Raw genomic sequence first — 13,655 nt, forward strand, 5'->3', positions numbered from 1 at the left:
TAGAAACAAAATAAAAAATAAACACGGGTCCTAAATAATTTGTGAAATTTGTAAGAAGTTATCAATATTATTAAGGAATACATCAACAACATTTGTTTTGATAAGGAAAGAAAATCCGGATGGATACCTAAAATCATCATTTCAGATGAATTACAACGACTCTGAGTAAATTTGACAGTGAATGAGGAGAAAATACATCAACAACATTGATTGGAAGAATTTCGGATATGAAATTTCATATACCATTTTAGATTCCCAAAAAGAGTGACATTCAAGAACAGAAGAAGTATGTCCAAAATAAAAGTTTTGCAAGATCCCATTTAATTCTTAATTTTAGCATATGTTTGTAAAGATTCTCAAACTAACAATAATAAGAATCAAGATAACACTGATATTTATAGGAAGAATCAAACAAATAGTAAGCTAGGTGCAATTATATTTCAATTATATTTGGTTCACTATTTACAATATTTGCATCAAGAATGATGCTCTCATAAATTTTCTTTCAAGGAAAATACTAGGGCTTCTCTAGGGTTTGCCTTGTGGAGCCTATTTTTTCCTTCTTCTCATCAAGAAGTGAGATTATCGACCCTGGTTAATTGGATTACATTCCTCAATTTATCCCTTTGTAGCGTGGATTTTTTGATCATCTTGGCAGATTATCGAGAGTTATGGCGGATAGCTTGGAGTTGAAACTCAAGGGGATGACGTTGACGGAGGAAGAGGAGGAAATTATTGTATGCGAAGAGGATGAAGATGATATTATCTCTGAACAATTGAGACTCTGCTTGGTGGGGAAGCTACTCACGCGAAACCCTTTTAGTATTGAGGCCATGAAGAACACGTTGAGGTCAGCCTGGAGACTTAGTAAAGGTACTAGTATAGGACCCGTGCGATGCACGGTTTACAAATTTTTAACTTTAAGTGCGAAGTTAAATTAGTTTAGAAAAAAAAGTGAATTTTTCATTCTCATTTACACCCGTCACCCGTAATTTCATGATAGGTATAAAAATCAATTAACATCCTATACTATCTCTTTTTTTTCTTATCGTGTTACCCGTACCCATTTGATTACATGCCTCATTAGTCTTTATTAGAGATGGATAGTGAGTCGGGTCTGACCTAGCCCATCCTGACACAGCCCATAGTGGGTAACGTGGGCCCACTTATGATCCATGACACAATGTGTCGTGGGTCGAGTTTTTTCAACACAATCCATTTCGACCGACCCCATCGAACTCGACACAGCCCACCACGGCAACCCGACCCATCCAACCTAACACCTGAACCCAACCTACCCAATACACGAACTCAACCCACCGAACCATTTCTAATTTAAACTATTTTGTATGTTTAAAATGCTAAAAAAAAAAAAAAACTTTTATTGTTTAAATAAACATTAACCACATTTATGTGAGTATGTGAATAACATATATTAATTCATTTAAAATCATATAAAATATGTAACTTTTTTACGCTTAAAAAATCGTCTAAACCCACCTAACCCACATCAGATCCTAAAACTCGTCTAAACCCACCAGACCCACCTAATACACCTGACCCATCGGAGTCAAATTTGGCCTAAACATGTCGTACCCACCAAACCCATCGGACCCACTCGACACGCACAGCCCACCACGACCCTTGTAACCCACGACCCATCATGTACTTTGTCCATTTTTTCTGACACAACCCACGACTCAACCCATCCTGATTTAACCATGGAGGTTTGTGTGTTAATTATCCCCGCCCCATGACCCACCAAACTCACTCATGAGCCATCCAACACGCCACGTTGGTCATCTCTAGTTATTATCCCACTATAATGCATTTTATCCGAAATTTCTTTACCTTACAAAGTAACTTTAAAATTTAAATTAATATGAATCTATATAAACTGTGCAGTATATCTACTTACTTTTGAAAATGTTGAACTTATTGTATTAACAAAATATTTTATTAACTATTAAAATTATGGAAATATTCGGAACAAATGATTATAACTTATATTACATATGTGTTTTCTTCACCCTTGAAAAAAAGTTATATGTTCAGATATTATGTTTTTTTTTAATTGTGTTACCTGTATAATTTTGTTGCCCACCTCATTTTGTTAGTTGCTCTATTTCAAGTTTACTCTATTGAAATCAGTTATGATCAAATCCAATAAGTTTCATTAGTTCTATTAGATTTAATTAAGTCCAAATCCAATAAGTTTAGATAAATTTAAATTCATTTTAATTAATGATGGATAAATTTGTTATTGCCCTCATTCAGTGTATTTTATCAAAAAAAAAAACAAAAAAACAAATAAGGGTACATACACATAAATATTTTCATCTCCACTCATCACATATGTCAAACCTAGCCCTAGACGGTTGGACTCGACATTATTTTTTGGTAAGAGAGTTTTGAATTTTAAACTCTATTCACAATTTGGTTGTCTAGTTACACTATAGTTTAGACACATATACCTTATAGATATTCTCCTAATTTTAATGATGCATAAATTTGTTATTGCCTCATTCGGTGTCTAATTTTAAAAAGAAAAACAAATAAGGGTACATAAAAAAAACTTATTTTCATCTTCATTCATCACATGTGTCAATCACAGTGTTATCCTCGTCCACCCTTCACTTCGATAGTCATTTTATATTTACATCATTACCTGCTCACTTAACACCTAGTCCACTATTTACATTATTCAGCTAGTCATGAATTTGGGGCTGGTCGAGGTCTCCACACTCGTACTCCTCTAAACTTCTCATCCCTATCCCCGTCACCCACGATAGGAAATGTACTCACCCCTCCCAATCTCCTTCTGAACGGGTAAAAAATAAAACTCATCCCCGTTCTATTACCCACACGCGTATCCACACTCGCCTCAAACTCACCCCTGGACTCAACATTGTTTTCTTTGATAAGAGAGTTTTGAATTTAAAAATTATACTATAGAGTCTTGTACAATTCCAGGGTCTTATTCGAATAATTGAGTAAATAAAAAAAATATTATAATTATACTCTCTCCTCCGAATTTAATTGTTGCAATAGTCTTTTCACGAAGTTTATGTGATAAGTTATTGTAAGCTTATACATTATAATTTAATAGAAAAATATGTATGATGGGAGATGTTGGGAATTTATTTTTATAGAATTCAAGTATAAGAAAGGCAAATCTAGGGGCAACATAGCTCCACATCGATTTCCTTTATCCGAAATTGTGCGCAAAGATTTTTCATTAGATCATAACGTAAAATAAAGGCAATTATATTACCTATCAAATAAATAAAAGACAAAGAGACTAATTAAATTAAATTAAATTAAATAACTCTTAAAAAAAATTCATTTAAAAGATTAAGTAACTATTAAATAAAAGGATAAGTAGAAATTATAAATTCGAGAAAGAAAAGATACAAACTTATTAAATGTTAATTTTTCAATAAACATGTTTTACTTAACCTTGATAAATACTACTTCGATACTAATGCAAAGGTAAATATATATTTGCTATACATATTCGCAATTCATATAGGACACATATTTTAAATAAAATTGACAATGCATACAATTGGTCATTAGTAAATCCCACCCGCTTGGGACAAATTCACAATGGTGGAAGTCTCCCAACAACCCGCACCAATTGACGATTTGACATTTCTGTATTCAATCGATAATCTGCTTTACTGGCCTCTCGGCTAACTTTTAAATATATTTACATAAATTTATTATTAAAACTATTTGTATTATTAGATATAATATATACTGATAAAAGTATTTAAAAGTGACTATATTATTAGGATTAGGCGAGTGTTCTCCAATTCAATAAATCAAAACTCTCCATATCACCATAAATTCAAACTCGCCATATCACCAAGATCGGTACATGTTATCATTTGACACTCACACCAACACCAAATCTCTATTTATTATCCATTTTAGGCAATCATCTATTTTATCTTCATCAACAATCCAATCTAAAATTCAAGTCCTCATCATCATCAAGGTGTGATACACATTTGTATATTAATTTTTCCCGAAATTATATATAATGATATTGCAATCGATCGCTTACAATTTAATTTGATAATTTCGAATAAAATAAATTGATGAATAAGTTAAATGCAATTTCCCAATCATATATCATGTTTAGTTCAACGTATTTTGACGTATCACACAAAAGTAAGACAATTTCGAATAAAATAAGTTCACGCGAAGTAACTTGAGATAAAATAAGTTCAGATAGATTAATTCAAACAAAGTAGGTTGAACGAAATTAAATAGAGTTTTACTACGTAATTAAATTTTTATAGACTATGACTCCCAATATATTTTTTAAGGATAGAACACTTATTTTCACGGTTGCCAGTAAGTAATTTTAGCTAATAATATTTTGTAGTATTTTGTAAATATCTATTAAGACGGTCCAACAAAATATTACATGACTATGTGCACATAAAGTATTAATAATCAACAAAAAACAGAGAAAGTAAAGTGTGTGAATATAATAGGTAGTGTAAAAATCAAAGAGTTGCATATAAAAAATTGAGATATTACTTAGTTATATCTGGTTTTTTTCATATGCGGAATATTTTTTTGAATAAAAAGATTGTTGAAAAGGTTAAATATGTTATTTTTTCCTTATTAGTTTTAGGATGCATGACTTTTCTATATTAAAAAGAATCTATTTAGGTGAAAATGTAAAAATGAAAATAATGTGGAGGTCAAGGAAGATATGTTGGCGTTAACAAATATCTTAAAAGTATTCATTGATTATAGGGATTCATAGCTAAGACATTTAGTCAACTTTCGTAGCCAAAAATGAAAATATACAGTGGTTTTTATTTTAATTATCATATTAAAAGAGAGGCCAATCAATGAGTGACATTTGTCATCACTACATTGATTTCTTCTCTTTTAGTATAATATATAGATAGATGGTGGTTCGAGAAATCGATCGTAATATTTTTATGTTCCAATTCTTTATGCTCTCTGTTCTTGCCGCACGACGGTTTGTTATCGGGTTCAAATTTTAATCGGGTTACTGTTTTCGAGACGGTTCGGGTTCAGATTCGGGTTGAATATTATCGGATCGGATTGAATATCGGGTTCCAGCTTACGGGTTATTCATAATACGGATTGGATTAACCCAACGGATTCAACGGTTTGGGTTGAGAATTGACAGCTCTAGTGAATATTGTTACATTAATCTCAAAAAATGCTTTCATTAGTAATGAAATTTCATGTTTTGATAATGCGATAAATGTTTGTATAGGGAAAAGAATCTCAGCGACTGTGATTATTGCCATCGTCATTCCCATAGTGGCTATCTTTGTGGCACTACTTGTAATTTGCATTTATTGCACCAAATACAAGAAAACTAAGAAATATGACACTGCTGAAACTGGTAAGCTGGTTATATTCCCTATCTATCGTCAAACCAAGATGAAAAAGAAATACTGTACTTTCATGGCTAATTTATACTTCGTGTATGTTTTCTTTGGACATGATGATATTGAAGGTGAAGGTTTCACAACCGTCGAGTCATTGCAATTTGATCTAGCAACGCTTCAGTCTGCAACAAATAACTTTTCAATTGATGATAAATTGGGGGAAGGCGGATTTGGCGGTGTCTATAAGGTAAGATTTGCATAAGCTAACTCTAGCTCTCGTGTCCACAATAGTACAGAGATCGGGATAATGTGACTACTAAGTTAAATTAAATGATTTAGTACGTTTAATCAATAAGGTATTGCATGATCTAATGGTTAAGACAGAGAGAATGTGTTTAATGGTATCAGGTTTGAATCACTACAAAACTTTGTATCTTTTATGACAACCTAATAACGACGGGTAAAATTCTGATGCAAAAGAGCTTTTGCGCCGGGGATAAGAACTCAACAACGACTGGAACAACCGTCGCAAATGTTACGACGGTTTAACGACGGGATTTTCCATTAACGACGGCCCTCTTTTATGACGGGTTCGCGACGGAAAGTCCCGTCGTTAATCAACAATTATTGACCTTTAGCGACGGGATTTTCTGCGTTAATAGTACAATTTCTTGTAGTGACATCTTGTGTATTTGTATTTCTCTTGTGGTTCATTCTCAGCAAAATAAAAATTGATTTAGAAGGTTTACGTTTTATTGCACAGGGTACACTATCAAACGGACAACGGATAGCAGTGAAGAGATTGTCTATAAACTCTAGTCAAGGACTACAAGAATTCAAAAATGAAATCTTAGTAGTAGCCAAACTACAACACAAAAATTTGGTGAGGCTATTGGGATTTTGTTTCGAAGGGCAAGAAAAGTTACTGGTTTATGAATATATGACCAACAAGAGCCTTGCCAATTTTCTTTACGGTACAATTATACATTTCATTACTTGCATATCTGTTTAGAACTTTTCTTTCGTTCTAATTTTTACATTGTTTTTTAAGCACAACAATTGTAATGTACAGATCCTTGTTAATAATAATGCAAAGTTTTTTATTTACTTAGAAAATAATTATGTGGAGGAAACAGTGTTTATCACTGGCGCACCGTGGCAAATGCATCTTTGCCGCACCCGACTTGTGGGATATGCTGACATTGATTGAGATTTGCATTGCTTTGTTTTTATAATTCCCTAATGATGACGTAGGCTTGGTGGAAGACTTTTAATTATATCAAGATTCTCCCACAAAGTTATCAGACCATCCAATTCCTATTTGTTAGATGATAAATCATCATGGTGCGGCTGGGATCTCCGTTTCCCATACGGAGTATATATATTGTTATAATAAAAACATATATTAGATTAACCCAAAAACACAATACCAAAAAAACACAAACCCTAAACCCTATTAAAGATCTGAGCAGTTATTGAGCAGTTCCATCTTCTGAGTTCGGGTGCACGAATTTAGAGGAGGAGGATTGTGTTAACCTTGGGGGGCGTTCGTCACTTGAGAGCCTGTACCGGTAGTGGCGAAATTCGCTTCTAAGTCAGTGTCCTTCATACCACTACACAGTCATTGTAATCCGGATATTATCAATCAAGTAAAGTTATTAAATTTCTCTTATTTATTTGATTTCAATACACTACAACATAAACGATCAAAAGCAACGCCCTATAACCGTTGCAAAAAGGCAAAAAACCGTTGCAATATGCCTATTGCAACGGTCTTCCAACCGTTGTTGTTGCTCGCGTTGCATTAGGTCAAATGCAACGGTTCTTTTCACCTATTGCAATGGCCTTCCACACTACACTATTGACCGTTGCAATAGTCCTATTTCAACGGCGTTTTACTCATAATGCAACGGCCTTTGCATTTCACTAAGAACCGTTGCATTACATTTATGCAACCATCATCCAGACCTAATGCAAAGGTCTTTCTATTTGCTAGAAACCATTGCATTAGGTTTAGCAACTACTCTTTTGTGATAATGCAACGCCTATATTAAGCACAGGTCAAATCCCTGAAATTTCAAATTTGATCTAATTCTAATTATAATAAGAAAAAACAAAAATTAATGACCATAAAAATTTAATTTCATTAAAAAGATTAATAATATCTACATGTCCAATGGTTTGGCAATATACAAAAAGTAGTACTACGTTAGTACTACGGTAGTACTTACATAAATAACCTAAAAAAAAGAATATTATATACTCTCATTTTACATTGGTTGAGAGTTGAGATCTTGAGATCACCAAAATATTACCATAAGAGCTAACTAATTACACATGTAAGATACACCACCAAACTCTGTTTCTGCCTAGCTTGTAAAATCCATTTGTTCTTCACAAACCTTAAAATAATAATTAATACTTAGAAAATAAGGGCATCAGATACTACTCCATCTCCAAAGAGATAAAAATGATAATAAACATGTGTCTCAAAGTTAAAAAAGACAATGGATCCAAGGCTAATAAACATGATAACTAACTACACTCCTATGATCCGTGCAATATACTATTAAATATATGTTAATATTATTGGTGACACAAGCAGCTATGTGATTATTACAAAAAGCTACAACTCCATTAATAAGTGATCTAATGGGAGCCTACAAACTAATACCTGTATGATCTTGAAGCCTCAATAATAATGTTACTCATGTGGTACCACATATCATTCGGAAAAAAAATCAAGCCCACCTGTATGATAAGTAGTAAATTGTACAGTACTCTTAATTATCTTACCATGCATCAAAAAGAATAAATGACTCACTGTACCAAATTAAAGATCTATTTCATAGAACCAAAAACGACATTGTTTTCATCGACCTTTGCTTCTCTATACACTAAAAATCCCTTTTTATTGCATTTTTATTAGAGACAGTGCCAAAAGAAAAGACTCTACAACGCCGAAATGCAGTAAGATAGATTCTTGCTATCATATGCTTGTGCATAATGTAACATGTAAGAGATGAGAGCCCAAAAGCAAATAAACCATATCCAATAATCCAAACGGGAATAATACCTTATTCTTCTTATTTCTATGAAAGTCTTTCAAATCTTCATCAACATCTTATTTCCTCTCCTGCAATTAGAAAGGGTAAGAAAAATAGATTTCAATATAACTACAAAACACAATGGATGGAAAACAAAAGTCCTTATCCTTCCCTCGCAAGAAATCAACAAACCGATTATACTCCATACATCCGTATTACGGGTGCAACTGAAATATGTAATCTTACAATTACCAAGATAGTTAGCATTACAATATTCAGACTCTGAAATTTATAAGGGACATTAACAACAGAGTTAAGAGAAACGAACAACAAGACAAAAAACAAATAAACCTAGAGTTCAATTTATGGTTCTACTGGTTGCTAGAAGGCAGAACACAAACTAAATTGCAATAGAGTATTATATTGTGCCTATTTGCCTAACAAGGTAAACCAAGGAACTAAAGACACTTAGAGCCTTCAAGGATCCAACAGATTAGTAACAACAATGAGAAATTTCCTAACAATTGATAATGCATAAGCTTCCCTGCCAGCTGAATAAGCAACGCAAATCCGTTAACAAATCAATTTTTGCTCCACGTTTTATTGTAAAAATATTATTGCAGATTTTCTTTTTACATGATATGATTTAAAAATTTTGCATAATCCTAAAAATAATAAAATAGTATAAAGCAAGAGAAAGTTTAACATACAGTCATGTAACAACTCTACACAAATCATTCCATGTTCCATTCCCAATAGACATATGATCATTAATGAGCAACAGTAAAACAAATTTCACCACTAACTTTAATATTCATCATATATTTGTCTCTGCTCTAATTTGCAGATCAGTTTGGTAGTTTTGTACCAATTAAAATGATAAGAAATAAAAGGAGCAACCTCGTGTGCCGGTCTAACAGATAAGAAGCAATCAAAAGGGCCCTTCTACTGAATCTACGCTCCAAAAGATATGGACAAGTATGTCTAACTCTACTACAAAGTTAATGTGAACAAATCAGATCAAAGGCAACCAAAGGGCTTTTTATCCCAAGTTAAATTCTTGGAAGGCCCCTTAATATCATAATACTACTTAACCTAGCTGTTTATTTCTAGGTCACTCTGGTCTAGTGGTAAAAACTAAAGGTCCCCTCCCTTTAAATTGTTATATCACAACAGGTAGAAAGAAATAGTAGTATAATTAAACTTCTAGTTGTATACGAGCAGAATTGTAGAATCCATCAACTAAGAGTTTTTTGTTGGTCATATTTAGGCTAAAATAAGGCATTTTTTATTGGTTTTCCCCAAAATTTATGTACATTTAAGGCTCATTTGTTCGTGAACCTTAAATGAAGAACTTCAAATTACTATAAATGCCTCAATTGTAAAGGCATCCACATTATTCACATAATTGTCTTTTAACACTAGAAATAAATTAAAAAAAAAAATCTCTGATCCGAATGCCTGCATGAGTTGATTGTCATGACGTTTATTTATCATATAATCATTCCCTAGTTAGTAATCATAAGCTTAACTTTGGAAAAAATGAAACAAACAAATTATCCCACATCATCTCTAGGCTAACATTCAGATACCTTATGTAATGCTAATCAGGCAATGTGTTTGCCAATAATAGATTCCAAGTTTCCAACCAACATAATCAATGGACTCCTGCTTCTTTTAAAACATACCACAAACAGTAGCACACAACTCAAAGCTAACATAATTAGCACACCAAAGAATTGACATACTTTATGTTAGGTTATGATACATATGACAATTCATAAATCATGCGGAAAAACCATAAACCCAGGAAAACATATTATTTACACATAATCATTTAGCATAGATTAGATGCATACTATTTGTTGCGTGCCTTCCCTAGCTGCGCCCGAACCGAACAAGAACAAGTCTTTAGGACTCCAAGTGTCGTCCCTCCGTAGATAGTCCACAGCACGTCCGGATCCGCCTTAAGATTGACCAACTAGAATCGCCCTTAAGGTACTATTATTTTCGGCACTTTATAGGCAAATGTGTGACTGAATTTTTCTCTCAAAAACTCACTTTGAATACTTTGAAACTTGTGTTATAAATTGTGAGCCCTAGCCTCATATTTATAGCGGTATGGAAAGGGAATCGAAATCCTATTCAGATACAAATTAATCAAACCTAGAATCCTACAAGAACTCTAATTTAATTAATTTATCAAATAGAATTAGGAATTTAATCATTAACCGAACTCTGCATGTTTTAGGAAACGTGCACGAACACAAACACTTGCACACACACGCACGGCAGCCACGATGGGCCCCATGCGTGAGCGCGAGCAGCAGCCCACTCAGCGCCCGCGCGCTCTGCGCGCTGCGCGTGCTGTGCGCGCTGTGCGCGCTGCGCGCTGCGCGCAGCCTGCTGGGCCTGGCCTTGCGCTGGGCCTGGCGTTGCTGTTTGTGCGGCGCGCTTTGGCTTGCTGGGAGATGGCCTGGCTTCGTGCTGGGCCTCGTCCGGCAGGCCTCGTCCGATGCTTATTCGTACGATGCGCTTCCGATTCAATTTTCCGATTCCGGAATTTATTTCCGATACGAACAATATTTAATATTTCCGATTCCGGAATTAATTTCCGTTTCGAACAAATATTTAATATTTCCGTTTCCGGAATTATTTTCCGATTCCGGTAATATTTCCGATTCTGACAATATTTCCGTTTCCGGCAATATTTCCGATTCTGGCAATATTTCCATTTCCGATAATATTTTCCGACACGTACCATGTTTCCGTTTCCGGCAACATCTACGACTTGGATAATATTTATATTTCCGATACGATCCATATTTCCGTTTCCGGCAATATCATCGTTTCCGGAGTATTCATTCCTTGCCTGTGACGATCTTAGCTCCCACTGAAACCAAGATCCGTCGGTTCCGAATATTCATAGATGGAGTATTTAATGCTATTAAATACTTGATCCGTTTACGTACTATTTGTGTGAACCTACGGGTTCAGTCAAGAGTAAGCTGTGGATTAATATCATTAATTCCACTTGAACTGAAGCGGCCTCTAGCTAGGCATTCAGCTCACTTGATCTTACTGAATTATTAACTTGTTAATTAATACTGAACCGCATTTATTAGACTTAACATAGAATGCATACTTGGACCAAGGGCATTATTTCCTTCAGTCTCCCACTTGTCCTTAGGGACAAGTGTGCATTTCCTAATTCCTTTGTCGCTCGATTCTTGCTCTTGAACATAAGGTAAGAGTTGTCATCCTTATTATGTCCAGAGGTGTTCCTCGGTTTCAGAGTTCAACTGATCAAATAAACAGATAATCATAGCCTATGATTCATCCGAGCACGGCCATGCATTTCACAGTTTCTAGCTCTCCGAGTGGCCTTGTACAACTTTTAAGCATCTCATCCCGATTTATGGGAGGACAATCCCAATCTTGCGATCTTGAGATTAGACTTCGTTTGATAGGTGATTACCTGAGCGTTGCCTTTATAGCCTCCTTTTACGGTGCGACGGTTGGTCAACGTCAAAGCAACCAGTTCTCAAACAAGTAATCTTCAAATCACTCAGGTATTGAGGATTTAGTGTCTAATAATTTAATGAAATTTACTTATGACAGACTTTCATCTCTTACAGTAAAGTTTCATAGGTCTCGTCCGATACTAGTCTTCCCAAAGTAAGTATCTATGCAAATGATTATGACATTGCCATGTCCACATAGTTCAAGAAACAGAACTACTAGTCATCTTGCATTCTAATCGTCTAACGTTTTCTATGCGTCCAATTTTATAGAAAACTCCGATTAGGGACCATTTTCAACCTTTGACATTCAAGTTCACTTGATAGACATTTCTTAGTCACAGGACTGGTCCTGACAGTCTATCTTGAATATATCGTCAAATTGAAGGGACTCATCATTTAATAAACCACAAATTAAATGGATAAATGAATTCTTTTCATTTATTGTGAATGATTAACCAATAATGTTTTACAAAGATTTAAACTCTAAAACTTTAAAACATTAAACAGAGACATCAAAGCCATTCTCCAATATGCTTGATTCCCATAGCTGCAGTGTGCGAGTTGTGCTTCGCCTGCGGCAGAGGTTTAGTTAATGGATCTGATATGTTGTCATCAGTTCCAATTTTGCTTATCTCGACTTCTTTTCTTTCAACGAACTCTCGTAGAAGGTGAAATCTACGAAGTACATGCTTGACTCTCTGGTGGTGTCTAGGCTCTTTTGCCTGTGCAATAGCTCCGTTATTATCACAATACAGGGCTATTGGTCCTTTAATGGAGGGGACTACACCAAGTTCTCCTATGAACTTCCTTAGCCATATAGCTTCCTTTGCTGCTTCATGTGCAGCAATGTACTCCGCTTCAGTTGTAGAATCCGCAATGGTGCTTTGCTTAGCACTTTTCCAGCTTACTGCTCCTCCGTTGAGGCAGAAGACAAACCCAGACTGTGATCTGAAATCATCTTTGTCGGTTTGGAAACTTGCGTCCGTATAGCCTTTAACAATTAATTCATCATCTCCACCATAGACCAGGAAGTCATCTTTGTGCCTTTTCAGGTACTTCAGAATGTTCTTGGCAGCAGTCCAATGCGCCTCTCCTGGGTCTGACTGGTATCTGCTCGTAGCACTGAGTGCGTACGCAACATCCGGGCGTGTACATATCATAGCATACATTATTGAACCAATCAATGATGCATATGGAATCCCATTCATTCGTCTACGCTCATCAAGTGTTTTTGGGCACTGAGTCTTGCTTAGAGTCATTCCATGAGACATGGGTAGGTAGCCTCGCTTGGAGTCCGCCATCTTGAACCTATCAAGCACCTTATTGATATAAGTGCTTTGACTAAGTCCAATCATCTTTTTAGATCTATCTCTGTAAATCTTGATGCCCAATATGTACTGTGCTTCTCCTAGATCCTTCATCGAAAAACATTTCCCAAGCCAAATCTTGACAGAGTTCAACATAGGAATGTCATTTCCGATAAGCAATATGTCGTCGACATATAATACTAGGAAAGCAATTTTGCTCCCACTGACCTTCTTGTATACACAAGATTCGTCCGCGTTCTTGATGAAACCAAAGTCACTGACTGCTTCATCAAAACGTATATTCCAGCTCCTGGATGCCTGCTTCAATCCGTAGATTGACTTCTTTAGCTTGCATACCTTTTTAGCATTCTTTGGATCCTCAAAACC

The 13,655-nt window shown here is 35.0% G+C and overlaps 1 pseudogene; it reads left to right on the top strand.

The window, feature by feature from the left end:
- The first annotated feature begins 671 nt into the window (after nt 1–671).
- LOC130462915 (cysteine-rich receptor-like protein kinase 10) overlaps nt 672–13,655 on the top strand; it is a 33,483-nt pseudogene continuing 20,499 nt past the window's right edge.

This window comes from Spinacia oleracea, chromosome 6 (assembly GCF_020520425.1).
Source record: "Spinacia oleracea cultivar Varoflay chromosome 6, BTI_SOV_V1, whole genome shotgun sequence".
NCBI lineage: Eukaryota > Viridiplantae > Streptophyta > Magnoliopsida > Caryophyllales > Amaranthaceae > Spinacia > Spinacia oleracea.